The sequence below is a fragment of the Neopsephotus bourkii genome, unplaced genomic scaffold, assembly GCF_033783945.1.
Source record: "Neopsephotus bourkii isolate Nb327-2 ecotype Australia unplaced genomic scaffold, CSIRO-AGI_Nbou_v1 NB_1825, whole genome shotgun sequence".
Taxonomy (NCBI): domain Eukaryota; kingdom Metazoa; phylum Chordata; class Aves; order Psittaciformes; family Psittacidae; genus Neopsephotus; species Neopsephotus bourkii.
In genome coordinates, this window is record NW_026902298.1 from 10,974,725 (window position 1) to 11,001,619 (window position 26,895).

Here is a 26,895-nt window from a genome sequence, read left to right on the forward strand (position 1 = left end):
GTTAGCTCCCTGCCCTTGTAAAAACTAGGACTGATGAGGGCTTTATAGTGCTTGGCTAAAGGGAAAACTCTTATTCAAGAAGTGATCAAACTTCTAATAGGTAATGGATAATTATAAGTGCATGGAAACTTCCACAGATGTTAATGTTCTTCCTGTCAGCAGACTGAACTGGCAAGTACGTATATACATTTGGCAAGGTGATGTAAATGGCAGCAGATCACCTTAATGAGATGGACAGAAGAAGGAGGTGCATAAAGACGTCCTTACAGATTCCTCACACGTGCGAGAGCTGATCGCCAATGCCATTGCTGTGTCAGTATCTTTAATGCTTTATCTTTGATGTTGGCTCAGCATAATCTAGGACCTGTGGTTTCTGCATAGTAGCAGCTCCTTAGGCTGCTTTGGGCTGCCAAGCTGTCTCCAAGTCATGCAGAGGAAGGAACATCCACAGAAACAGGAGTGGAAATCAGCAGAAAATCTAATGCTAACTTACAAAAGAGCTTCTAGAAAAGGGGGTTCAAGATGTGCCAGTGAAGCTGAGCATGCTAAGTTTGTGTATTGCATTTGGTAGGAAACCATACAGAAAATTGCCTGTGGACTGAAAGCTTAGAGATATAAAGGATTATAAAAGGCACATCAGGGCTGAGCTGTCTGCTCCATGGAGTGCATGAGCACAGCTTTCCCAGCCACAGAGGCACTGCAGAGACTGCAGCAAGTGGAGTATCAGACACAGAAGAGTTCAGTCTGGGGTCCATATCATGGACACATGAGCTGAAAGAAAGGACCAGGAAGCTGCTCAGGAACAGCTTGTCCAGGAACAGTTCACCAAACATCCTATTCTTTTTAACACATTTTCCATGGGCACTGTCTTTCTTATATGTAGCATATCCTTATTTAAAGGGGGAAGCATCTGGATGGTGAGTTAGGTGGCAACTAAGAGATGGCAACTAAGTTCAAACAAATTACATACTGAATAAAGACATAGATTCCACTGAACTCCTATGACTGTGGATTTTGATTTGGTTAAAAACTAGTCAGAACCAAACTCTGAAGACAATTAGCTCTGGAAGTGGTTTTCTTCCCATGTACCACAGTACCTGATTACTGGTTCTGATATTATCACCTCCTTTAACAGGCAAATTCCCTCATACAGCAGTCTGCCTTAATATATCCCTCTTCTTTTCCCATCTCTCTGGTCACATACTGCTTGTAGTGCTAAACGGCACTTGGAAAGTGCTAAGGGGGTGTTGTGAAAGGGCTAAGCCAGGTTTCCCAAACAGCTGCCTGTACAGAGGAACAGTCCCATCAGTAGGGTGTGCCAGGAGGCTCAGCAGCAGCCTGGTTGAAGACCCTTGTTTTGACAAGGCTGGAGAACTGAACTTCACGTTTGTCTTCTTTAAGATAATGTAAATGAGACTTTTCACCGTGTGGAAGTGAAGTTTTATTGACCCCAACTGAAACGGACCCATTGGATGCTTGGTCAGAAATACCTGACAAGATCAGTGTGTTCCTGCTAAACGGGTCAGGTTCATCCGCTCTGTCTGCCCACCAGAAACCACCTCAGTCCCAGCACTCGATAATTCTCAGAAGTGAAGAGTGGTTCCTGGAAGACGATAGGAACAAAGCCCCAGGCGCACCAGCCCCAGCACAAACTTGGCTTCTGAAGCCCCAGCTGAAGTCAGGAAGAAACCCAAAGCATCCATCCTGCAAAGAGGCACGCAGTCACCAACACCAGTTGAGACGTTTCCCAGCCAATCACGCATGTCCAGCCATGGGCAGATAATGGATCAATATTCTTTGTTTTCTCCAACAAAGTGGCAGCACATTGGATCCACCAAGCACTGACCAGGGTATAAGCTTTAATGTGCAAGTAAAGGAGAAGCTTTACCATAGCAGAAGCCGCTTACCTGCAAGACCATTTCAAGAAAGGAGAGTGGACGTGGTCTTCTAAGTGAGGCAATCTCCTGGGTGAACCAGCTCAGTCTGCGGTTGCAGCTCCTTTATGTGCTTGACTATTGGAAGGTGTGGATCTTGCCCTGCGTGTGCATGAATTGGGATCACAAGACACCTCTTTGTCACTGTCACTTGGGGGATCTCTGATGGGCTGTGGCAAGTGGATGGAATCCAGTGAGTGCTGGCATGGACTGGCTTCCAGCCTGAGTAAGCTGCTGCTCTGTGAGTGATGGGTAAAGTTACTTGTTTTAACTCTAATCCAACAGGTTTGCCCCCCCGCCCTGCACTCCATCTTTAGCTAGTGATTATTTTGTTCATTTTATTGGGTGCTATAGATATTATCAATTCCTGTATAAAATAGATGTAATATCATGAGCATTGAGGGCTGCCTTGCTAATTGTTTTAATTCTGCAATTAAATTTTTGCAATTAAATTACTGCAGGTTTGATGCTTGCTAATACATTTAAATCAGCCCAATGAATTGGTTTTTTATACTAACAACACATTCTGAAAGCACGTGTTTCCCTTAAGAAGCATAGCATCTGTAACTGTTTTACTGAGCTATTTGGGTTCGGAAATGTGTTTATTACAAAAAATGCCACAGAGCCTGTTATGTCCTATGTAGTATTTGCCATGTAGGCTATTTATAAGACAAGTTATTTATAAGGAGAATCATTCATAAGGAAAGTCAGTCTGTGTTATTTATAAGGAAAAGCCAGGCTCATTATCTCATATAGTTGGAGATTTTATAGCACAGGGACGAGTGAAACAGCTTCCCCAGTGTCCTGCAGCAAGTCCAATCCAGCCCTCTGCCCACTAAGCCACATGCTCCTCCTATTTATTCTGTTTCCCCCACAACAAACAGGATAGTTCAGTTTTGTTGCATCCTACCACCTACGATCTACTGCAGAGGATACAACTTCCTAAGTAATGATGGATCTCCATAGAGATTCCCAGCTTTTACTAGAACTCTGTGTTTCTTTATTGATTTTCAAGACCAGTGTACACCTGCTAATCCCATTTCACGCAAAGCAAAGGAGACATTAATCACTACATTTGGCTGGTCGAGGTTAACAAACCCATCTTTACCACCCACCACTGGCTATGCTTTCCTTCTCGTGGTTGAGAAACAGGGTGAAAACCTGTGGGTCCCAGAATGGTTCTGAGGTTTTGGCTGTATGGTTTCCTCAATAAAATTCAAAGCTCTGCTATTCAATGCAGCCAACTCTAGGGAGAATTGAAAACACAGAGGAAAATATTGTCAGTGTTTTTCCCCAGTTAAATCACAACAGAGACTAACAGCTACCGAAACACAGAGTGTCCATACAGATGTAGGCAGACAGGCAGAGACTGCTGTACTGACAAGAGTTCAGGCACTTTATATTGCCTCCTGGAAGTCTCCAGGATCTCCTCACCAAGATGTTCAGGAAGAGCTCAACAGGAAGGGCAGGGGACATAATTCATGGCCTTTTCCCACCAGCTGCTGCAGGGTTTCTCTGTAACTTGGTAGGTAGGAGGAAGTTGCTCTGCTTTCACCATCAAATTAAATGTTGGCATCTCAGGGGGTTACAGCAAAATAAGTTATTTTGTCTTCATTTCTAGAGTAGCACAGTTTAGCTGTGGCCACCTTGAGCAGATGCCTTGAGCTTGTTTCCATCTGCATCCCACATTTGCTGCCCATTGGCAAGCCTGGCCATACCTGTAGGATCCCTGGATGAAGTTGGTGATGACAAGGTGAAGGACACAATGCATGGCCACCTCTTTAGCTCCATGACTTAATTCCCTTATAGAATCATAGAATAGTTAGGGTTGGAAAGGACCTTAAGACCATCCAGTTCCAACCCTTTGCCGTGGGCAGGGATACCACACACTAAACCGTGTCACTAAATTATACTTCAATGTCAGGGGCTTTCATATCTTCCTGTTTTGACAGCAGAAACCTCTTCTTGTCCTGTTTACATGGGCAGTGAGAACATTTCATCTTTACAAGCCAACAGTCACCATCTCATTCTCTAGGCTTCTGCTTAAACTTCCCAATCTTAGTGTGAGATGTCCCCCTGCCCATGGCAGGGGCATTGGAACTAGATGATCTTAAGGTCCTTTTCAACCCAAACCATTCTATGATCCTATGGTTCTTTGCAGGACATGTTTTCAAAGCCTCTTCTCAGATCTGCTGCTCAGTTGTGAAACCTTCAGCTGGTACCCTGCCTTCCCCATGCCAGGAAAACCAGACTGGTCACTTGCATTGTACACCCAGCACCCTGCTCTACCCTTTTTATGTCACAGCATCATACTCTTGCCTCCTGTTCAATTCATGGCTCATGCTCCCATCTGCCTGTCTGCAGTAATGCTGCCTGGCCACTTATTCCCCATCTTCTCTTTGTGCTTCTGATTTCCTCCTCTAAGTGTAGCACTTTGCACTTTTCTTTACCGAGTTGTTGATTTTCTCCAATTTAGCAGGATCATTCTGAATTCTCAGTCCATCCGCCAAACTGTTTGCATCCTCTCCCAGCTCGATGATGTCTGCAGATTTTATGAGTACTCTTTATTCCCTCGTCACAGGTTGTTAATGAAAATACTGCATAAAATGGATTCCACACACAGATGTTGGAAGGACCCTGTTTGAGAATGCCTCCAAGTCTGACAGTGAAAAATTGAGAGCGGGGTTGTAAAGTTATTTTTTAACCAGACATGTGCCTGCTTTATGAGGATTTAATCTGAGCTGGGGCTTTTTCTTGTTTGCTTAGGAGAAAGTCGTGTGGAATGGTGTCAAACCCTTGTGAGAATCAAGATGTATGACAACCTTTACTTCCTCCTTGCCTATGAAGAAGGGTATCTAAAGCCCACACTCACCTAAGCTGAGAAGGGTATTTTTGTACAGGCTTGAACTGCTTTATCAGTCTCCAATCTTCAGTTCAATTGCTACAATTCTTTTGTGTAGCCGTAGCCCAAGTAATTGTCTCCAGTATCTCAATGATTAAAGCTCATTCAGAATTCCGGCAAGCTTCAATACAACATTTTCCTCCCTCGCTACAACAATAGCCAGGGACCAGGGGTTTCTTTTATCATTCCAAATTCAGCGAGGGAAAAGTTGGCACTAACACACACAGAGCAGTGAAAAACTCCTTTGCAAAGCCACGGAGATGTAGGTAGGTTCTTGAAGCTGTTTCCTACTTTGTAAAAGCCACACTCAAGGAAGCACATGGATGTGTGATAACAGTTGTGTATGCCATCCATCTAATGATTTTAATTTATGCACTGTTCTGCACTACTATAAAACCCTGATGCAATCAGTGTCATTGCAAGGAAGCAAAGCTGTTCTTACAGATGAGTTACAAATTCTCATTAGCCATCAGATGTTGCCTTAGACAAGTGTTTGCTATATCCTCAGTATATGATGCACTTTTTAGTGCTGTTTATTGGTCATCTATGTACTTTAATAGCCTCCATCACCCCCGTATCCAAACAACTCAATCCCACATATCCTCATGTTAAAGAGTGGCTCACCTCTCTGAGATGCTTTTCTTTTTAGGGCAACTAGTACTTCATCTGAAGGAATGAATGGTTATGATTCTGTGATATTGGAAGTGACTAATCCAGTGTTGTAAATGGGATAAAGGGAAATGGAATGTATTTTGAGAACAAACAGTAATCATTGACAGAGTAATTTGCATCCCTAGATGTTATAATAATGACTAAGTATCACTTCCCCTTGTTTGCATAAGGAAGAGTAGGCAGAGAAATCCAGTGATTTGGCTAGCGCACCACCAGCAAGCCACTAAAAAGGAGAAGAGCTGAACGTAGATCGCTGTTCTTGCACCTTGTTTTCCTGTTCTCTGCTATACATGTGAAATGCAGTGCTATAAAAGGTGTGACCCCTTCCAGTACTACGGATTCTGCAAGGTCTTCACTAGTTCATGCTGGAAACAGCCAAAAAGAGTGGGTCAAGACTTGGGATGGATTTAAAAGACATGGGGAGCAATGCATTGCCTTCTAAAGAGCTGGTTTGGGTGTGAGTTGGGATATATGAGGTGCCAACAGCCTCAGTCTGTGCTGTCATGCTGATGGAGCGAACATACTTTTGCTGCATAAGGAAACTTCATGCTCTTCAGAAATAGATTTCCAATTGCATGGATCAAAGAACATTCAGTGACCCTTCTGCTCCAACTTACGTGGATTTAGACGGGGAGTACTCGCTATGAGTGGATCCTAAAGGTGTGTTTGTACAGTGAGCAGCTCTGCACAAACATTTCTAGACAGGCAGTCCCCGGGAAGCCAGAACCACTGTATCAGAGGGATGGAGTGTTCACAAGCTGGAAAGCAAATACGTTTAATGTCTTAATATTTTTAGGAGAAAATTAAGCACCTGAGGTACAATTCGCTTTGTACTGACTAAAAGGAGTGCAAAACATCATTGGCAGTACTGGTGGTAGCATTCTAAAATGTCTTTGAATTTCACACTGGCTGCAAACCACGGAATCAGGGCAAATAGCAGTTAACACAACCTTTACTTAGCTTCTCCTGACAAATACAAAGCAAAGGGTGAGGCAGTCTCACACTGACATATGGCCAGATATAGGCAAGATTTACCTAGAAAAGGTAATCACTCTGTATTCTCTTTGTGGGTCCAGAGAGAAGAGCAAAATGGGAAGATCTTACAGACTTCACAGTCTGAGGGTATAACAGTCTTCAATAAGGGTCAGTCCTGCACCTTTCTGTAGCCCACATATCTAAACACAGGCATTAGACTTTACCTAATACACAGAATAGGAGTGTGTAGGGTCCAGTTACAGGCAGCAAAGGGCAGAAGAGCAGAGTATCTAGCTGCTGGGACATCTCAGGCCAAAGAGGAGTACCAGAACTGATGCAGGCCAGGCTGTTTTGCCAGAGGGGTCATCTTGGCTCATCTCTGGGCAAGAGTCTTCATGTTTTAGGTTTGGTGGAAAAAAAACCCAAACCCAACCAGTTTTAACCCCCCACCTGACAGCTTTGCAGGTGAGCTGTACCCTCCTCCTGCTCCCTGCCTTTGCTTACAGCTTAAGTGCTGCTGGGCCCATGAGGATAACCCCACTGGATAACCCCGCTGTGCTGTGGGTTGATTGGCACACTTAGGGCACCAGTGAGATGAAGAGGAAGAAATATCTGTTTACATTTGAATAGGAGATCGGAAACTCAGGATTCTGACTCATTGCCACAGCGCCAGATAACTGGGAACACCCTTCTCTTTTCTTCTGTGTTTTCCAGCTGGGATTTTTGTCTCCTTTTCTTTCTTCTTTTCCTTCTCTTTCTCTCTCTCTCCCCCCCTGCTATGTCTGAGTGTTTCTGTGACTCTTGGTTCTTCTCTCTGATTTTGCCTCCCTGGCCTCATTTCCCTTCCTTTTCTTTCTTCCTACACACTCCACTTCCTCTCCAGCTTTCCTTGTGGTCTGCTCTTCTCGAGTTCTCATTGTAAGTCCTTCTTTCCAAGCTTGTCCCTCTCACAGGCTATCCTAAGCCTGACTTCCCACCGGGAGGAGAGGCAGAGACATTTTGCCTGGAGGGTGACATTGGCAGGGAAAGCTGGGGCCAGGGGAGTTCCAAGCAAGCAAGGAATAGGACCGAGGGAGAAGAAAGCAGGAAGGGACACTCACCGGGATACAGCAGGAACAAGGAGAGGAAAGAAAAATATCAAGGAAGGATGGGGGGAAAATGATGGGAAGCTAGGGAGGAGCATAAGCAAGAGCAAGGGGAAGTAGAAGGATGTGAGAGGTGCATTAGGAGGCAGGAGAGAATGGAGGTTTCATGGAGGGAGTAAATAAAGGTAGAACTACACTTGCAATGACAGAGGGGAGATTAGATCAGACATTAGGAAGAAACTCTTTACTTTGAGGTTGCTGAGGCACTGTAGCTTGCAATGCAAGCCCTACTTTGCTTTGTAGCACAGGGACTAATGTCACAGTATTGTGTGACACTACACACAGCCTGGGTGCAGGCATGGGAAGCCCATATGAATTTGGACTTGGATATTTTCCTGCACTCCTTCCACCAACTGCATGAAAGATTGCCAGAAGTACTGCTTGGACCAGGGGTTTCACAGGGGATGAAGGCACAATGGGTCCTCTCAAACGAAGACAGTGACACAGAGGAGATGGTGCTCGGCACCATCAGCTGAGTTGCCTGGTATCCTCCCAAATCCAGACACCCAGAGACCTTCAAGCTCTGCTCTTCTGACACCCACCATACTTGGATATCCTGGCAGCCCCTTGGGCAACCTGTCCTCCACAAGCTGAGGTTCTCTGGGTCCCTCTATATCACACAGTACTACACTCGAAGGACTAGTGTGCCTTGAGCTAACTCACATCACCATCATGGTTGTACCCGGACCCTCAGTATTGGCATATTGAGGCTGAACGTCCATGAGTGGTCCTCGCAGAATAAATGCACTGAGGTGTCCTTAATGTTAAATGGAGATGTCCCACATTATCCCAAATTGAGGCTTAAGTGACACTTAACCGTAGCAGTCTGGGGTATCTTTCTTGAAGCATCACCCATATCCCTGAGACCAAGGAGCCTCAGCTGGTCCCAAACCAAGCACCTCAGTCCCCTTGGAATTGATGTTACTGGTCCTTACATTAAAATGCTGAGGAATCTCCAAATCACATTCTTGTGGGCCTCAGTGCATGGCAGCACCCTGGACCACTCCGGATGCTGCTGTACTCCCAGGCACCATCCTGCCCCAGCCCACATGCTATTGAGATACCCCAGACCCAACACAGATTAAAGTGTCACAAGGACCTTCCTCACCCCACACCCCTTGGTGTCTCCCTCAAAGTGATATAGCCTGAGATGCCCCCGTGCAACATGGAAAGAAGCAGCCAGCAGTGGTAGAAGACTCATTGTTGTATTCAATTTCTTCTTCCAAGTGAAGATAAGGACCATATCTGAATAATCTTAATGCAAGCTCTGTTCTGGCACAGGCGTACCCCCTCTGCAGACGTTAAGCCCAGGGTCAGAGGTGGCAGTAACAGTAAGATAGGTAATGGCAAAGGGCACATTTCCTCACTGAATGCAGTTTCAGGCTGAGATAAGGGCTGGAGTTTGTTAATGCTGATGCTGCATATTATGTTTTCAGGGGTGGAAATAGTCTTTTCCTTAACTATTTGCACCATGTCCAAAACCCTCATGATCCTCCTCAGAATCAGGTGTTGCTGATGCTGCCCCATGACAAGCATTGTACATATGGGACAATCCCATCTTGCAGCGGAGAATCCCCCTGCTTCCCAGGACAAGCTCATGTGCCTGTATCTTTCCAAAGCCCATCAAGGGGGCAGCTGTATCTTGAGCCAGAGGATGCAAAATGACGCTATTATTTACCTATCTAATCACACCGTTTACTCTCATTACTGAAACAGAGAAGGAGCCACTTAACTTTTCAGATGCCCAGCAGAGAAGCAGGACAGACAGAGGCAGATCCCCCCAAGCAGTTCACACCAGCAGCCAAAGGGAGCGACGCAATGAACCAGGAAGCCAAAAATCAGCTAAAACCCCCTCAATCTCTGCTGCTTCTGCAGCTGCCTGATGCTGAAAAGGAGCCATCTCGATGCCAGGAGATAATCCGCTGACAGGCGGTTATGCTGGTAAAGATAAATAACACAGGCTATTCGATCCCCTCTAAGGACTCCACAGTAGAAAGGGTGACACTTCCTACCCCTCCGTGCTTTACAGATAGCAGAGAACTGCTGAGGGGCTCAGTGGGCTGGGAATGGGCTTTTAGCACCTTGATTCGGTTCTCAATCTGTGCAGGAGGCATTCCTTCTCCATGAAGGCAGGTAGAGTTCGAGGTCTCCCCTTTTATCCATCAAGGTTAATACTCCTCATGCCATCTTCTCATCTCTGCCAGGAGATATTCCCTAAAGAATTCCTAACTTTTGAGTGAATGCCCCACAAATATCCATGGTTATAATTATTCCCTGGCCCTGGAAGTTCAGGTTTGCTCATAGTGAAGCCCTAGGAAGCAGCAAGCATCCTGTTCAAGGAGGGAAGACATGGTTCATGTGAAGCTAGGGAGTTAAAAATATACTTTGCCAAGTCTCAATATTATATTTAGTAGTGCTGTCGTTGCCATGGTCTGAGGATAAAGAAGGGCAAGTCTTGAAGGTAATACGTATCTATTATGAGAGCAACCAGTACTGCTGGAAAACAAACCCAGCTTTTAGGCACAAAAGCCTTTCTTTAGGTCCAAACTGGAAGCTGCAGATTTCACACAGATACCTGTAAATAGAATTTTATTCTTGTTATAATGGGCATTGCTTCCTCTCCTAAGTGCTGTCACACAGGATGCTTCATCTCCCCCACTTCAGATATCCCATCAGGAATGAGGGATCCACTGCTCCTCGAAGTACACATGGTGCAGAGAGAAGGCTGTGGAAAGAGGGGTGACTTTTTAGTCCTGAGAGTAACATCTGAGGTGGGAATGAATCAGCGCAGCAGCCATCCTCAACAGCAGTACATCATACACATTAACTAAGCCATTTACAAACACATGCCCTTAAGTCTGTGATGCTTTCTGAACTCTTCCCTCTCCTCTTCCTCCTCCTCCTCCTCCTCCTCTATGTAGCAGTGGCCCCTAGTGGAAGCTGCTGGGTGAGTTGACCCTGGTCTCCATATCCCCAGGGAAGAGGTTGGCTGGGATGGGAGCTGCTGGGTGCCTGCAAAGCTGAGCCACACCGGGCAGCCCGTGGGCCTGCTCCTGCCCAGCAGCACCTGCCTGTATTTCAAGTGGCAGGGAGCAAGGATGCTGTTTTGGTTTAGGAGGGATGTGTAGCCCGTTTCCTCCACAGCCTTCCAACAGCCCCCTTATGTGATTCCTGTTCGAACAGTGTGTTTTATTAACAGATAAACTGCTTATCATTCCAATGAAGGTGATATGCATGGCAGTCTAAGGCCTGTTTTCATTCTCAGAAGAAAAAACCCCAACCCACAGTACAAAAATATTCATTCTGCTCAAGTAAAGAGCAAAATCTATATGCCATTGGCATACGTGGATAGAGAGGAAACCTCTCGCACCAATTTCTTTTTTATCCTCCACCAAAATATTACTACTTCCTTTATTCCTGAACCCATGAAAATGACAATACTAAAGGAGACCAAAGATGCATCATTTATCACAGCCTTTCTCTGATAACATCCCAACTTGGATACTTAGGAAGACTGTGAGAAATGGGGTGCATCCAGAAGGATCTTCCTCCTGGAAGCCTCTGGCAATCCGTGGTAAAAGGGCTTGCTGACTGCAGTAGGTTTGTTTCATCCCTTTCTGAACACATTCATACTTTCAGGCCCCATGAAATCTTGCAGCGATGAGTTCCAAATGTAATTATGCATCGAGGAAAAAGGTATTGCTTTTTGTTTTAAACATTGCCTGATCATTTCACTCTGTGCCTTACTCTTGCATCTTGAGGAATGGTGAACAACCGCTCCCTATTCTCTTTCTCCATGCCACTCTCCATTAGAAGGCCTCTTATGTTGCTTCTCAGTTTTCTCTTATTTCAGCTGAAGTCCTAGTCATAGAATCATAGAATCACAGAATAGTTTGGGTTGGAAAGGACCTTAAGATCATCCAGTTCCAAACCCCTGCCATGGGCAGGGACACCTCACACAAACCATGTCACCCAAGGCTCTGTCCAGCCTGGCCTTGAACACTGCCAGGGATGGAGCATTCACAACCTCCCTGGGCAACCCATTCCAGTGCCTCACCACCCTCACAGTAAAGAATTGCCTCCTTATATCCAATCTAAACTTCCCCTGTTACCCCTTGTCCTGTCACTACAATCCCTAATGAAGAGTCCCTCCCCAGCATCCCTGTAGGCCCCCTTCAGATACTGGGAGGCTGCTCTGAGGTCTCCACGCAGCCTTCTCTTCCCCAGGCTGAACAGCCCCAACTTTCTCAGCCTATCTTCATACGGGAGGTGCTCCAGTCCCTGATCATCCTCGTGGCCTCCTCTGGGCTTGTTCCAACAGCTCCATGTCCTTTTTATGTCGAGGACATCAGTCCCTACATATTTTTCCTCAAGGTTAATGTTATTCCCTATCCCTTACATTGCCTTTCTAATTCTAGTGTATTTTTGAAGCACCATCCTTCAGCTTGCCCTGAGGGGTTGGGCACGCAACGGTTTCATAAGTAGGAAAATACTTATGTCTAGTAGTATATAGTAGTATAGTATATATACTATATACTATAGTAGTATATAGTAGTATAGTATATATACTATATACTATAGTAGTATATAGTAGTATAGTATACTTCTAGTATACTAGTAGTATAGTATGCTGCTATAGTAGTATAGTATACTTCTACTATATGAGTAGGAAAATAGGAAAATTTCCATAGGATTTTATAGATTTCAGATGGCTCCCAACTCCTTGTTTAACAACCTGGCTGATGGCAAGCACTGCGTCAATGCTTTCAGAAGCCCTGCTGATATTAGCAGCGAGACTAAGGTGACCTGGAACTCTGCAATGTTTCCCAACTATCACAGGCTTTTATTCATCCACTCCGGTGTTTCCAAGTCCACTGCAAGAGAAACTAATCAAATTATGTCATGTTTCCACTTGATTGCCTAACAGAGGTTTGTAAGAAACAGCCTTTTCATTCTGTCCCTCCTAGTGAGGGAAAGATACGTTTATGCTTACATGTACGATTCATATAGGGAAGCGATGCCAATGAGATCTGTGAATATATTGACATTATCTAACTGTCTTTTAGCTGAAAAGCATAATGCTCATGTATCTTACTGTTATTAATCAATTTTGAGCACAAAGAATGTACAAACAGGCTTAATTGCAGAATTCCCTAACTCTTGAGTGATATATTTTGCAACTTGCCTATCACTCAAACAACAGAAGACTTGAGTGGAAGATATTAAAATCAATTATAAATAAAGTATCTGTGTAAACCACACACCTCTGGATTTATGATGCAGTAGCTGTATTGGAAGACATGAGTAAGTATAAAGGGCATTGTCTCGCTGTGCAGATGCCTTCCATGTCTGTCAGGTTTATTGACTCTTTCTTGATCTTTACTTTGCCCCTTCCCACTCTATTCAAAATGGAGCTGGATTCAACTCTGGATTACCTGAGAAAGCAGCAAGACAAGATAATGCAACCAAAGCAGAAATCCAGGAATAGCCAGGCCTGCCTGGAAGGTCGGAGAAGAGGGTGTCATGCCATTGGGAAGGATTGGTGGCCACAGGGGATGTGATGGGCAGGGGACCACAGCTGCAGAAGATACAACACAGTGATGCTGCAGGAACACTGCAGTGCTGCCATGAGCCCACTCTAGTTCAGTGTCAGTCACCTCAGGGGTATCTGCACCCACGATACAGTTAATCCCAGATAATCTCGAGTTGACTAACACTGTTTGTTGTTAGGCCATGAAAGCCCACTCTGAATCCCTGCACTGGCACTGACCTCTCTGTCCACTGAGTCATCCTTAGCTCTTACTCTTGCATGCAAAGCCAGGCACAGCTCTGCTCGTGGATTCCCCATCCCTCCTTTGTAACAGTTGTAAAAGAGTGAAACAGCCTCTTTTGTAGTTTCACAGCTCCTCTTCCTTCCCCTGACCCTGGCCCTATGTTGGGCCACTTCTCAGCACAGTGAAGTCAGGACAACATGCAATATACACAGGGAATGTCAATAGTTTAATCCTCCCCAAAGCTTACTGCTTCCGCACTGCTCTCAAACACCAGTGCTCTTCTTGCTATGTCATTCTGTAGGGGAAGAGTGGGAGTCCCAAAATGGCAGCTCAAACATATACATAGTCAAATTCTTGAAGAGAAATTAACTGATTTGTAGGTGCTCCATTCACTCAGATCCCAGGCTCTTTATGAGAATCGTGGAATGGTTTGGGTTGGAAAGGACCTTAAAGCTCATCCAGTTCCAAACCTACTGCCACGGGCAGGGACACCTTCCACTAGACCAAGGTTGCTCAAAGCCCAATCCAGCCTGGCATCGAACGCTTCCAGGGATGGGACATCACTGTATCTAGTGATATAGAAGAATTTAGGGGTCAAATTTATGTAAGTATTTTTGAAACCCATAATTATTATTTGTCATTGAAATGCTTAACATCCTGAAATTATCATCAGCACATAGCTTTCCTAAGGCACCTTGCTTCCCTGCCTCTCCCCTGTAGTGCCTTTCTACACTGCATGTTCTTTGGGGTAGGCTCTGCTTTATCATGTCTTACCTGCAAGGTGCCAAAATGACCACTAACACCTAAAAGAACTAAAAAGAAACTATATCCTGTCTACTGGTGGTGGTGTTGGTGGTGTAATTTCCTTTGGTGGGTCCTTAAAAACTTACTCAGCAGCTTCATTTCCATCCACAGCTTTCCAGTTGTATTCAATGTTATCCCCCCCAAGCTCCCTAAAAATAGAAGTGAGAGAATTCTGCTGTAGGCATCTGAAGAAGGGTATTCTGATGGAGACTAGATATCCTTAATCACAGTGGTGCAACAATCCCCAGGTGAAACATTAAGTGGGGTGACCGATGGGACAACAAATCAGCCTGAATTAGGGTATTAAATTGTTTAACAAAAAGGGTGATGAGCCAAAAAGAGCTTCTTTTACCCGATGAGCTGCATTTGCTCCTAGGATACTTCATAGTGCTGGCTTAAAAATGAGAAACTGTTCCCTGGACCGTTTGCATCTTGGCACACGATTTCCAGCTCATTGTGATTCTAAACGGTGTACGGGATCTGTAAGCGTGCTTAGTCAGCCCGGGCAGCCACCTGAGAGCCATGAGCAATGTCCCCTTTATGACTGCTCACATCTCCTTAAAGAGAAAAGATAAAAAAAGGGCGAGGAAACCCATTCCTCTTGATTCCCAGAGCCAGTATCGCTGCTCACATCTGCCTCCAGTCTGGAAGTAGGCAGGCCACCAGGCTCTCTGCAAGCAGATGCACCTCCACAAGTGGACAGCAATTGTGAAAGGTAAGAGACAAGGGGCACTCTGGCCTCTCCAAACTGCAGGTCTGATATGGATTTATTGGTTGAAATAGCCAGCATTTTGCTGGAGGTCAGCAGATAAGGAGCTGCCAACCTCCCTAACTTCACATTCCTGTGACTGGAACCCTAAGAGGGGAGCAAAGGGAGAGCTCTGGGAGCTGCTGGCAGGTACGAGATGATAGTGGCTCCTCACAGGTTACCCCCTGCTCTCTGGTGCAACAGGCCATGCTACCCTCTGAGCTGCACTCCTCTGCTTTGTATGAAACAACCGGTATCTCTGGTAAGCAAAACAGTAAGTGATAAGGGGAAGAGAAAGTGAGACAGAGTCATCCTCTCAAGGCTAACCTTGGGAGAGCTCGCATGCCCAGTGAAATGCCGCTGCAGGCACGATGCTGTGCTGTGCTGACAGGCCTTCCCTGGCAAAACATGAATTTTGCAAAAGGCACAGGGCAGCACAAAGGCTGAATTACCTTCCCTGGAATATAGATCCCAGGCAAGGCACTCCTATGACTGTTTCAGCTCTACCTCCCAGGCACAGCATCCAAGGAATGAGATTTGCAGCTGCATCGCTCCCAGCTGGACCAACGGACCACTGCTGAGTGAACAAGTCCTTTTGGATGGGCCAGGGTAAGCAGAGGTCTGCTTCATTAGCTCCTGTGCAAGGCAATAATCCATGGTCGGAGTCAGAGGTTGCTGTGTTAAGCCACGCAGTTTTACTTAGGCTGATGTCCTTAATGGTGAGTACATGTTCTCAGGCTATGGCCCCAACTGGTGGTCTAAACTGTCTGCTTAATTTTCCTTATCATCTGGAAGTGAGTGATGCCCTATCCTTCCCAGACCCTGGGAAGAGGAAGGTATCTGCTTGCAGAAGGATTTCTTTGCCTGGATCCCGCTGGAGAGATAACCCTGTGTTCAAACACCGATGAGAAAACCAGGCAGGTTCCCGACTGTTTTCACAGGCTGGGGTATGTCTTGCCTGAAACAGTCTTACAGCTTTCTCTTCAAAGCATGGCTGCACAGGTTATCTCCCCTCTTACTTGCAGCCACCATTCAGCATCCCTGCCAAAAGCACAGTGAAAGCCAGCAATAGGCAAGTAATTAACTCCTGGTTTATCTTCTAAGGTAGTTTTGGTGTGGAAAACCAGGGGAAGAGAAAGTGCTGTGTGGCTGCTCCACTGCCAACTTGACCTGCGTAACCTGTAGCTCAGAAGCCTTTGCACTTGCTAATTCCTTTTAACGCGAGTTGCTACAGGACTGTTCCTGAATGTGACTAATGTCTTCTCGGATGTTGCTCTAAGTGTTCTCAGCAAAGATGGGCTGGCTGTAGCAAAGCTAGCATGTTATGATGCAATTTGTTGTTTTGAACACGTAGTACAGTAACCATCAGTAATGACAGTCGATTACTCTCAAGATGCCCCTCCATGCATGCTTTACACAGACGGTGCTTCCTTCTCTGAAATTCACCCAGACTGGTGAAAGAGCATTCAATGAGCAGCAGCACCGACCAGCTGCCTGCAAGTTCTCATCAAAAGCCTCTTGATTTTTGTGACTTTGCCACTAGCTTTGGAAAGAGTTGACCCGTACTTGTAAGAACTCCTAGGAAACAAACTGGGCAAAGCGAGCATTCAGGGTGATGTGATGAAGAAGACAGTGGAAAAGCCAAACCAAGGTACGACTTTTGATGAGTGGCATGAAGACCACATTTGGAGGCAGAAGTACGGAGGGCAACCTTGTGCAGTAAGACTCAAAAAGCTAAGGACAGAATTATTTTCTTAGGCTTCTAGCCTAGATTCTAGCAAGATTTCCTTTCACTACAAGGAAGGGGCATTTGAGATCTCTGTATGAAGCCAACAACCGACCAGTTTACTCAAGCGTGTAGCTGTGCATCGGATGCGACCATTGCTTCTGAGCTCATACATGACACCACTTCTAATGTTGCTAGAAAGTGGATACCATACATACAGCTACGGAGGCCCTTTTTGCTGGTCTCATACACGACACCACTTTTAATGCTACTAGGTGTGTACCATACATAAAGCTATGGATGTCCTTTCTGCTGATGTGGAAATGAAGCTGGAAACCATGGAGGCTGGGACCACTCCATCATCACAAGTCTGAACAAAGGAGTGGTGTTCATAGAATCATAGAATAGTTAGGGTTGGAAAGGACCTCAAGATCATACAGTTCCAAACCCCTGCCATGGGCAGGGACACCTCACACTAAACCATGTCACCCAAGGCTCTGTCCAACCTGGCCTTGAACACCGCCAGGGATGGAGCATTCACAACTTCCCTGGGCAACCCATTCCAGTGCCTCACCACCCTTACCGTAAAGAACTTCTTCCTTATATCCAATCTAAACTTCCCCTGTTTAAGTTTTAACCCATTACCCCTTGTACATGTGCCGTTATCAAATGAAAAACTCCCAGCATATTTATAATGCTCAGGATCTATGGCTTAAACTGCCAAGTTCAGGGTATAAAAGGGGCTGAGCACACCACCTGTGAGCCAAAGATCAGTGTGGGTAGCGTGCAGTGAGTGTACAGGTAGCCCGAGATGCCTGTCACAGCCTCAGTTCTAAGCCAAACCATGCACAGTTTCTTTGCACATCTACAGCAGCAGCTAACGGTTATTTTTTTGGCTTTGAACTTTGTCCAGAGTTCACCTCCAAAACAAACCTCAGTCAAAGTGCCCGTATCGACTCCTCAGCAGAATAAACACGCTGAACCTCTAATAACGCTTCAGCACTCGCACTTGCTTCTTTCAACCTGGTTCTTAACCAGAAAGATAAAACCCAGTGAAATAAACAGCCTTTACTCGGGATTTGTTTTTCTGGTGCCTCTATCAAACGCACTGAAGGATAAAAGCAGCTCCTGTCTGGTTGTTTTCAGAGTAAGCCGACTCCTTGTTTTACTTCAAACCCTAACTGAAGGCAACATGGAAATCCAGGCTGTTGTCGGGTTCTAACACTCGGCCTCTGCAGCTTGAACCACTGGTAGTAAAGTTTACATAGAGGGGGGGAATACGAGTATTTGGAGGGGTTTAAGAATTGGTTACGGAGTTGAGGCTGGAGGGGTGAGAGGAGGGAAGGGGCCTGATGTAACTGCAGTAAACTAATGTATGATTGGACAGCAATCAACCTGATCCTGGTATTGCTTGATCTGAGTGGCTGTAAAGTACAAAGAACTATTAAAAGCAAACATAAATTTATTAACAATCCCATAATATTTTTATTGCACTGACCGTAACACTTCTTGTCACAGTTGGACATGTTAGAAAACCTGTTGTGAAGGCCACTAGTTTTTTTGGTGGTCCAGTGGTATGTGACCTTACCTATTAACCCATTATGTGCACCTTTCAGTAGCTATTTGATGGTGTTTTATGTTTTCTAGTGCTCCATCAACTCTGCTTTTCAGATTCAGGCTTGTAAAAAAAAAAATCAAACAAGTTTATAAAAAACAGGGGATAGGAAGAATTCCCTCAAAAAGCCAAACAATGCGACATTGAAATGGAAAACAAGGGCATTTCTGGAGGACTCCATTTGCTTCGTACCTTTTCCTTTTTGTGCCCTGAAGGTTTGTGTCTTCAAGCTCTTATTTACAAACCCACAGGCTAGAAGTTTAATGAAATAAAAATAACCTCAAGTTGCTTGCACAACTGTACGAGTCCAGGAGCTACAGCTTTAAGAAAGGCACCAAGTTAAGTTCACAATTCAAATCCCACAGAACTTGTTGACCAACGGGTGGGAAAGCAGTGGAAAATTAACAGTAATTAAATAAGTGACAGCTTGGTAGCCCCATTTTTTGACAGTGGAGGGGGTACCTTGCTGTAACCCCTCCTCACACTGAGCACACCAGAATCCTCCAGATGATAACACTGCGCATTATTGCCCAATTATGACGAGTCCCCGAGTTACTCATCACAACTGCTTTATGGATTTAGTTTCACAACATAATAATGAGTTCATCGCGGTTTCCTGAAGCATCTGCAGAGATAATGCAAACACTTACTTTTCTTCCCAACTTGTGAATGCTGTGAAGGAATAAGTGATGCGAGAGGATATTAAAAAGAAGAAATAAATCAGTTTTGCATTGCATCAACCTCCAGCTTTCTGCAAGAGCTCGTGCAAATCCCGCAGCGCCCAGAACACGTCCCATTGCTTTATAGCAATGGTGGCTTCAAGATAAAGGCAAGGTTTGGGGTAATTTTGGGACTCCAAAGACTTTCAAAAGCCGGAGGCATGTGCCACGGCTGGAAGTTAAGCTGGTTTATTCCAGGTAAGGACTGATGCTGCTTGGGTTTGGGCAGCCCCCAGCATCTGAATGCCTAGGAACTGGGGGGCACAGCGGCCCCACGCTGCCCTTTCACGGGAGGACGGACACAGAAACACCCGAGGGGCTTTGTGCATCCAAATCCTGTTCCTGTTGCTAGCAACCCGCAAAGCCGATCTCACGGTTGTTTTCCTTCTGCCTCAACAGGCACGGCAGGTTAAGATGCGTGATGTGTAACTTCCCCGCTTGGAACCTGCCTGGGAAACTTTGTGACTCGCCGAGATTTATTGTTGCCTTTTGGGAGGGGGGTTTAAAGAGGAAGAAATAAAATAAAGGAAAAAGGAAAAAAAAAAAGGTAAACGCAAAAGGGGCGATGAAAGCTGACGAGCCGCCCGAAAGCAAATGGCAGCATCACCCAGCACCGGAGCAGCTAAGTTAATCAATAAATAACCGAACCCCTCTGCATGAGGCGGAAAAGCGGCGGCGGAAAGAAAGGGAAGAGAGAAGAGGGAAACCCCTCCCCGGGCCGGCGAGCGGGAGCACGGTCCTGGCAGGAACATGGCAGTGCCGGCGGCAGGGAGCGGCGGGGATGGGATGGGAGCAAGGCTCGGGATGCGAGGAACACCGCTCTTCCCCCCCGCCGCAGCTTCCTGCGCCCCCCCCCACTACACCCCCGGCCCTGTTGCATCAACTTCCTGTGCGGAGCCCCTCGCGCGCGGCTCCTCCCGCCCCAGCTTCCTGCGCGCGGCCCCGCGCCCGCGCTCCCGCACGGGCGGGCGGGGGGAGAGAGACGGAGAGGGAAGGAGGGAGGGGAAGCGGCGGGGAGGGGGGGGGGGGCTCGGCCCGCTCACTGTGCCCCCCCCCCTCAATCACCCCCTTCCTTCCTTCCATCCATCCATCAACCCCTCCCTCCCTCCCTCGGCCGTGCGCCCCTAGCCCGGTGCCGGCGGTGCGGTGCGGCCGCCCGGTGCCGTGTCCCACCCCCCCCATCGCCGCTCCGGCAGAGTTTGGTGCCCTACTTCACTCTACTTTAGTTTCACTCACTTTACATCCGGGCTTTTTCCCTAGGCAATGGGGGCCGCAGCACTACCCGTTCCTTAGGCAAAGGGAAATAAATTCGCCGCACCGACACGTCAAGTAGTCCCCCTCAGGAGGAGACGCTGAGCCCGCCCTCTACTCCGCTACACGCACACCCCCCCCCTTCCCTTCTCCTCCTCATCCTCCTCAACCCGGCCCCGCTATGGCGATGGAGGGTGATGAAGGGGAGGGCGTGGACCCGCCGGTCCGGTCTTCCCCTCGTTTCCCCCCGCGGGTCTCCGTCGGCGGGCCGGGGGCGCGCGCGGCGGCGTGTCGGGAGCGCGCCTCAGGCAGGGAGGGAGGGAGGGAGGCCGGCGGCGGAGGGATCTGCAAGCGGTGCTGCGGCCGGGCCGGGTGAATGGGATTGAAGAAGAGTTCAGCTTCTCGGCTTGTTTTTGTGTCACAGTTTGTCTCCTCCTGCGCCTCGCCGGCTTCGTGCCTCCCTCCCCGCCCGCACCCTCCTCCCCGCCGCAGGACGAGCCCCCCGCGGACAGGGGGAAGGAAAAGGACCCCACAGAGGCGAGAGCGAGCGAAGAGGAGGAGGAGGAGGAGAAGGGAGCAACCTACCATCTTCCACTCCCCGCTTAGCTTAAAGAAAGTGAGAGGAGGAGAGAGGCGCCCAGAAGAGGGGGACAGGGAGGCCCGGAGGAGCGGCGGCGCCGGCACCCTCCCCCTATGAAGAAGAGTCCTCCCCCTCACACAGAGGTCCTGCCAGGGGGACCCGGGCCGGCCCGCACCAGCACCGCCGCTGCCAGCAGGGTGTAGTATCCCACCTTTCGGATTCGCCTCCTCCTCCTCTTCCTCCTCCTCCCTGTCCTCCCCTTCCCCCCCATCCCTCCCACCGCGGGGCCGCCGCACTCTCCGGGCCAACTTGGCGATGAGGAGCAGCAACTTCTCCGCTGCTCCCCGCCCCCCCCCTCCCCTCCTTTCCCCGTCCCCTCCCTCGGGGGGTGTTGGTGGTGGTGGGGAAGAGCGGAGCGTCCCGGGGCACCGCCGCGGTTCCCCCCCTCGGCCTTTCCCCGGCGGGCGCCGGCAGAAGTTTTGCGAGCGGGAGCGGTGGAGGTGGAGGAGGGTGACACTTGGGGTGAAAGGAGGAGGTGACACATTGGGGTTGGGGGGAGGAGCAGGGGAAGGAGATGACACATTGCACTGGGGATGGGGTGGGGGAGGGAGGTTTATCCCCTCCCCTCCGGTTTCCTTCAGGATGATTATTTCCAGGCCCTTTTTCTCTCGGTCGGGTCCTTTCGCCGCGATGCTGTCGGGGAAGTTTTATTATTATCTGGGAAATGATGCCGCTTTCCGCGATGGATAATTCATAGGAAACCCGCTGCTGCGGTGCATTTTTTGTGCCTTTTTATGTATTTTTTTCTACCCCCTCCTTCCTTTCATTCGTCTTTGTGGCCCGAGCAGCGCCGGGAAAATTCCGTTTCTTCTGCAACTTGTTATTCCGGAGCCGGGCCTGCCCCCCCTCCGCCTCCCCGCACCGGGGCTGCCCTTCCCGCACAGATACGGGGCTGGGGCCGGGGCTCTCGCTCCTGCCCCGCTCGGCTCCTGGCCTTAGCCACGGCTACTTCTTCATTCTTATTCTTTTTCCCTCCCTCCTGCGTCCGTGTAGGTGGAGTGTGGCTGTATGTGGGACTCTGCCATTTGGTCTAGTGCTCTTGTGCATGCTCCTTTCTTCACTTGCTTTCCTGCGGGATTTATTGTTATTTTTATTTTGATGGTGGTGTATGGGATTTTTTTTTTTTTTATTATTCCGAGCTTTTCCATCGGTAAAGTTTTGTTGGGTTTTCTTTTTCCCCCAAAACACCTCTGCAGTTCGGTGGATTGTATGCTGAGGTTTTTAGGTGAATTCGGATTGGATTAATGCATGGAGCTCTTCATTCAACTTCTTCTCAAGTGTCAAAAAATGAGGCTATGAACAGATGTGTTTCAATATGGAGAGATTTCCAAGTTCCTAATTCTTGGGGGTGGAGGAAAGAGTGCCATTGGAGAGTGGCTTTTGTTTTCGATTGGTGAACAAATGTCATCACATTTCAGTCACGTGCTGTAATATTCTTTGTTCAGCTATCAAAGTATGGTATCTACTACACCTGTTCCCACTTTTTAATTGTAAGTAACGGTGATTCTTATCCTGCAAATCTTATGCTTGTGGATAGGGAGTACAATTCCCATCTTCCTCCCCCCTCCTGCCCCCTTGGATGTTTGTTTGGACCCAGGCGCTGAGCTTGACAATGAACTTTTGTTCACTGTGGAGGCTGCGTGTAGAAAGGTCCCACTGGGGGTAATAACTTGCGTGTCACGAGGAAGTTGCATGCGGTGATGTGCGGTGGGTCTGAGCACTGTACAGTGCGGTGGGGATGTGTGGGCACTCATGGCATGGCTCTGGGAAGGAGCAGGCTCCCCTGGGCCAGTGGCATTTTCCTAGCTAGGTACGCTGTTGCTTGCTATCAGGTTAGAGGACAGATGCTCCTGTGCACCCATATAGATAGATACATCTTTTTTGCTTAGCTGTAGCTTTTCAGGTATTAGAAAGCAAAAGGGTTTTGGCTGTTTACTTTTTTTTTTTTCCTCTTTCTATTTTCCCATTGTGCTCACTTCTAACAATGAAGGCACCTGCTTAGTTTCAGTTCTGGAAGTCAGCCTCCTCTGGCTTTCCTGGGCTTGCCCGGAGCTTGCTGGTGAGCTGGATGTGCTACATAGGGAGGGAATGTTTAACTTGGATGAAAAGAGGCTTATTTTGGAGCTTAATTTATGGAAAAAAAAACCCAACAAAACCATGCTTTTCAAATTGGGAGAAAAAACCCCAAACCCCTAAAAATCTGAAAATCATAACTTCTACCCAGTTAATATGTAATGCTCAAACTTTTATATTGAGCTTGCTAGCGATTGTGTACAATACAATTTTATAGTTTATCTTTAAATAGTGTTGTTAGCTTACTGGCAAGAACTGGATCTTAAAGTAGGAAATGAAACGTGCATAACTACCCATGTTAGTTGAAGTTAATCACTACACTTTAGAAGGATCACAGGCTTTGGGAATATATCTGGGTATGTTTCATGATAGCTGTGTGAAACTGTTTCTGTGGGGGTTTTTTCTTTTTAATTATTATTTTCTAGAAAGGAATTTTCTAGCTCAGTAAATGAAACTTTAATACTGTATTAAAAAAACCCCAAACAGATGAAGTGCTGCTTGAATGTTTTTAAACCTTTCAGCCTTACTGTGCTAGAGAAATTAGGTTACTTTATGCTAGTTACATCAGCTACAAGTTTGAGCTGATAGAGAAGGGAGTATGAAGCAACCTCTTTATCCATTGATTTCATGTTGTGTAGTAGCATGTCTGGAGTAGGACTTCAAGGTCTTAAGGGACCTTGTCCAGCAGAAGGTAGGTGCTTGCTTGCTAAGTATGTACTGGATATCAGCTATGTCATACCTCCAGTTTTTATTCGCACTGATCTGAGTGACAGCAAACTTGAAGTGGATCCCATTAGTGTGATTTTTTTTGTTTGTTTCAGTTAGTGATTTTTAGTGGTGTATAATTCAAAGTGTCCCGTTAAAGAATGTTATTAATAATTATTTTACTGTTAGTCATCATAAGATTTCTACCTGAAAGCTTTTAATCTTTGCTCTTCTCTGTGTGTGTTCTAAGCTGGATTTGTTGTGAGGTTGAAGAAGGCATTTGAAAATGTTTTTCTTCCTTTAGGGAGTAAAAATACAAAACTTTCCCTTCAAAGAACTTAAAGCAAAAGTTGGAAACTGAAACTTATGCTGCTAAGAGAAAAACACTGTTGTGTTTTCCTGCTTCAGCAGCAGGATCACTACTTTCAGTTTAGGTTTTGTAAAGATCTTTCTTCACCCTAGGCCATTCAGCTTCAGCTGTGTTTCAAGTATTGGGCCTAAATAGTTCTTGTTACAACTTTTCTTTTTTAAAGATGAGGTTTTGTGTATGTCTGTGAAACTTCACTATAGAAATTACAATTAAAAGGAAATGACAAATCCTTGGGCTCGATCTGTACAAAGGAGGTAATTTTACCGTTTTTTATTGTTTTTTTTTTAATAAAAGTGTTTTAATGGCTCCTAAAAAAGTTGTTAAATTCTATGTGCAGTTGGGATGCTTTAATAATGGGCCTGGCTATCACTTGGGTTGTTCATGTTGTTTTGTTTATAATGGGCGTGATTGCATGTGAACACGTTGTATCTGTTCAGTTCCTGTCTACTTACTGTCAGACCCATGGAGAACTTTATTCAGTCAAGTGAATTGATACTACTGGAAGTTATTTCCAATGGAGATTTCACTTTCATTTCAATACCAGTTGGTAGGAACCTTGATGGACTTACCTTATTTCCTATGTTATGGGCATTTTGCATGGGTACCAGAAACTCAAGATGAACATCATGTGAAAAACACATGTTGGTGACTTAACCTTTTTACTGTTGTTTTGGGTTTGTTGGGTTTTGCTTACTTAAAATCTTCCAGAAAGACCTTAGTAGCGTGATAGGGCTTTCCTTTTCAGAGCGCCATCATGGTGTGATGTGAGCTGTAAAGCAGCCCCGCCATCAGGAGAGGCTTCTTGTGTAAAAAGGGCAGTGCTAAAAACCTATTATTGAGCTTCTAATAGTATTTCTTCACTGTCCCCTTCACCCTTTATGCTCACAACTGTGCAGTCACATGTGTAGCTGTGTACTAGAAGTGTAAGACTCCACAAAAGGCCTGGCTCCTGTATGATTGTGAATTGCCCTTGTTCAATTACTCTGTGCCAGAAAGCAGCTCACATCCTGTTTCTGATGTGTTTGAACTGCACAAAGGTTTTTTTAGGAACAAACCATATACTGGGAAGGTGGGGCAGTGCGCAGGAGGGTTTTGAGATGTCTGCCCAATGCATGGGGCAAGATACTTACATCTGTACCCTGTAAATAGAGGGTAAACTGAAGAATAGTTTTATAGGTATCTTACATTAATATTTCATGTTCACTATAGCACAAAGCCGGTGTCTGGCTTGTGCCAGTGGCAGGATATGCATAATGCAGGCAAAAAAGAAGTTTATTTACATTTGGGGATGGAGGGGGACTTTGTATTTTCTTATTTTCCTTTTTTTCTTGCTGTAAATACAGTCTCATTAAAAAAAGAAAACAAACAAAAAAAACCCAAAACCCCAAGAGAACAACCCTGTGTTTCTTTAATAAGTTTTCAATACATTTTGGCTCCTGCACCTTACCAGGTTCCTCACTGGATTAAAATCGGTTAAGTGTGATTTTAAGTTTGAGTCTGCTTTTGTTATGTCAAAATCTCACAAAAGCAAAATGGCAAGTGTGGATATAGAATGGTTATAAAACATACAAAGATCAAAAGAGGTTTTAAAATGTGCTTAGTGCTGAGGAAAGGTGCATTCGTGTGACATCAGACTTGACAGAATCCCCTGTCCTTAACATGATTCTTAAAGCTATAGAAAGTTCTGAAAGGTCCCTTCGGTCCGAGAGCATTGCTGTGCCTGCTGCCCTAACAAAGCCCCAATTTACCACAGCATCTTTTGTTTTAATACTTTGATCATCCCTGGCTTTTGAGGAAGGAATGTGCTACTTGATGTTGGCTTCTTTGCAGCATTTATTTTCTGTTTTACTGTGCACATCATTCTAATACCTCAGTTGGAATTAGCAAGCACCCTGTGCCTTGAAAGCTCTTTGCTGAGATGGTTTGACCTCTCGTTTGTTCCCTCTTACCTGAGATTTCACGTTTGCTGTCATTGCAAACACTCTTTGATCAGATTGTATGCTCAAAGCATGCTTAAAAAACCCCACACCAGAAAACATACATTCCCCTCCTCCCCCCCCCCCCCCGCCAGTACTGTTTCCCCTCGGCCCTAACCTAGTGTTTGTTGTTACTAGTGGAATGCGTTTATAGACAGTAAGTAGGCACAGCCTCACTCCTTATGTGAGCTCTGTTGTAGGCCATGTTCACACAGTTCTGTGCTTTTTTAATGTCGGATCTCTTAAATCGTGTGTTCTTCAGATCAGCCCTTCCACCTGACAGTGCTGTGCCTGTAGGACAAAAGGGAGTGTTACCAAGTTCACTTGCTATAGGAACTGTGTGTGTGCCTCTTCACTGAGGGGCTCTTACCATCGCATCCGTGATTAGAAATGTGTTTGGAAAACGTAGCCCATGTGTTTGTGGAATGTGACTGCTTAAAGCAAGTGAGGGCAGATTGGAGCCTGTGCCTCTAAGATGGCCTGCGCTTGTACTTGGTCTCCAGGCCTACGAGAGGAGAACTCCAACACAGCAGCCGAGCGTATGGTTGGTTCGGTTTCGTTGTTCCTGCCTGTGAAATACAAGCTGTCAGTGCGAAAGGGAGAAGGAGCATTGATTCCTTCCCTTGCTCCCCTTCAACCCTGCAGATCCAAGCGTTGTTAACTGTGTGGATCCCGAAAGCAGCGCAGTTGCAAACAGTTAATTGAAGAGACCAAGTGGTATCGTATTGAAGCTTTAAATTGTTTTAACAAAACTTCTGAGTAATCGCAATAATTATTTTCTGATAAGCTGGCTGATAGTAACTATGGCAACAGCTGTCTTTGGCCTGTGGACAGTACTGCTGTATTGACAAAACCTTCAGATGCTC

The 26,895-nt window shown here is 46.3% G+C and overlaps 1 protein-coding gene and 1 long non-coding RNA gene across 11 annotated transcripts in view; one reads left to right on the forward strand and one right to left on the reverse strand.

Moving 5' to 3' along the window:
• Positions 1 to 1,304: 1,304 nt before the first annotated feature.
• LOC133207005 (uncharacterized) lies at positions 1,305 to 20,543 on the reverse strand. Its single transcript, XR_009723924.1, has 4 exons — positions 20,251 to 20,543; positions 3,050 to 3,180; positions 1,908 to 2,173; positions 1,305 to 1,704 (listed from the first exon to the last, which is right to left on the reverse strand). It is a non-coding gene; the product is annotated as an uncharacterized LOC133207005 (long non-coding RNA).
• Positions 20,544 to 20,628: 85 nt separating this feature from the next.
• Positions 20,629 to 26,895, forward strand: part of PHF21A (PHD finger protein 21A) — a 132,142-nt gene continuing 125,875 nt past the window's right edge. For 5 of the 10 annotated variants that reach the window (XM_061343425.1, XM_061343428.1, XM_061343434.1 and 2 more), the window contains exon 1: positions 20,630 to 21,042. The gene's annotated coding sequence lies outside the window, so the exon portion shown is untranslated. Of the gene's footprint in view, positions 21,043 to 21,479; positions 21,630 to 26,895 lie in introns of those variants that run through there. The other 5 variants (XM_061343431.1, XM_061343433.1, XM_061343429.1 and 2 more) reach the window with 3 other exon arrangements.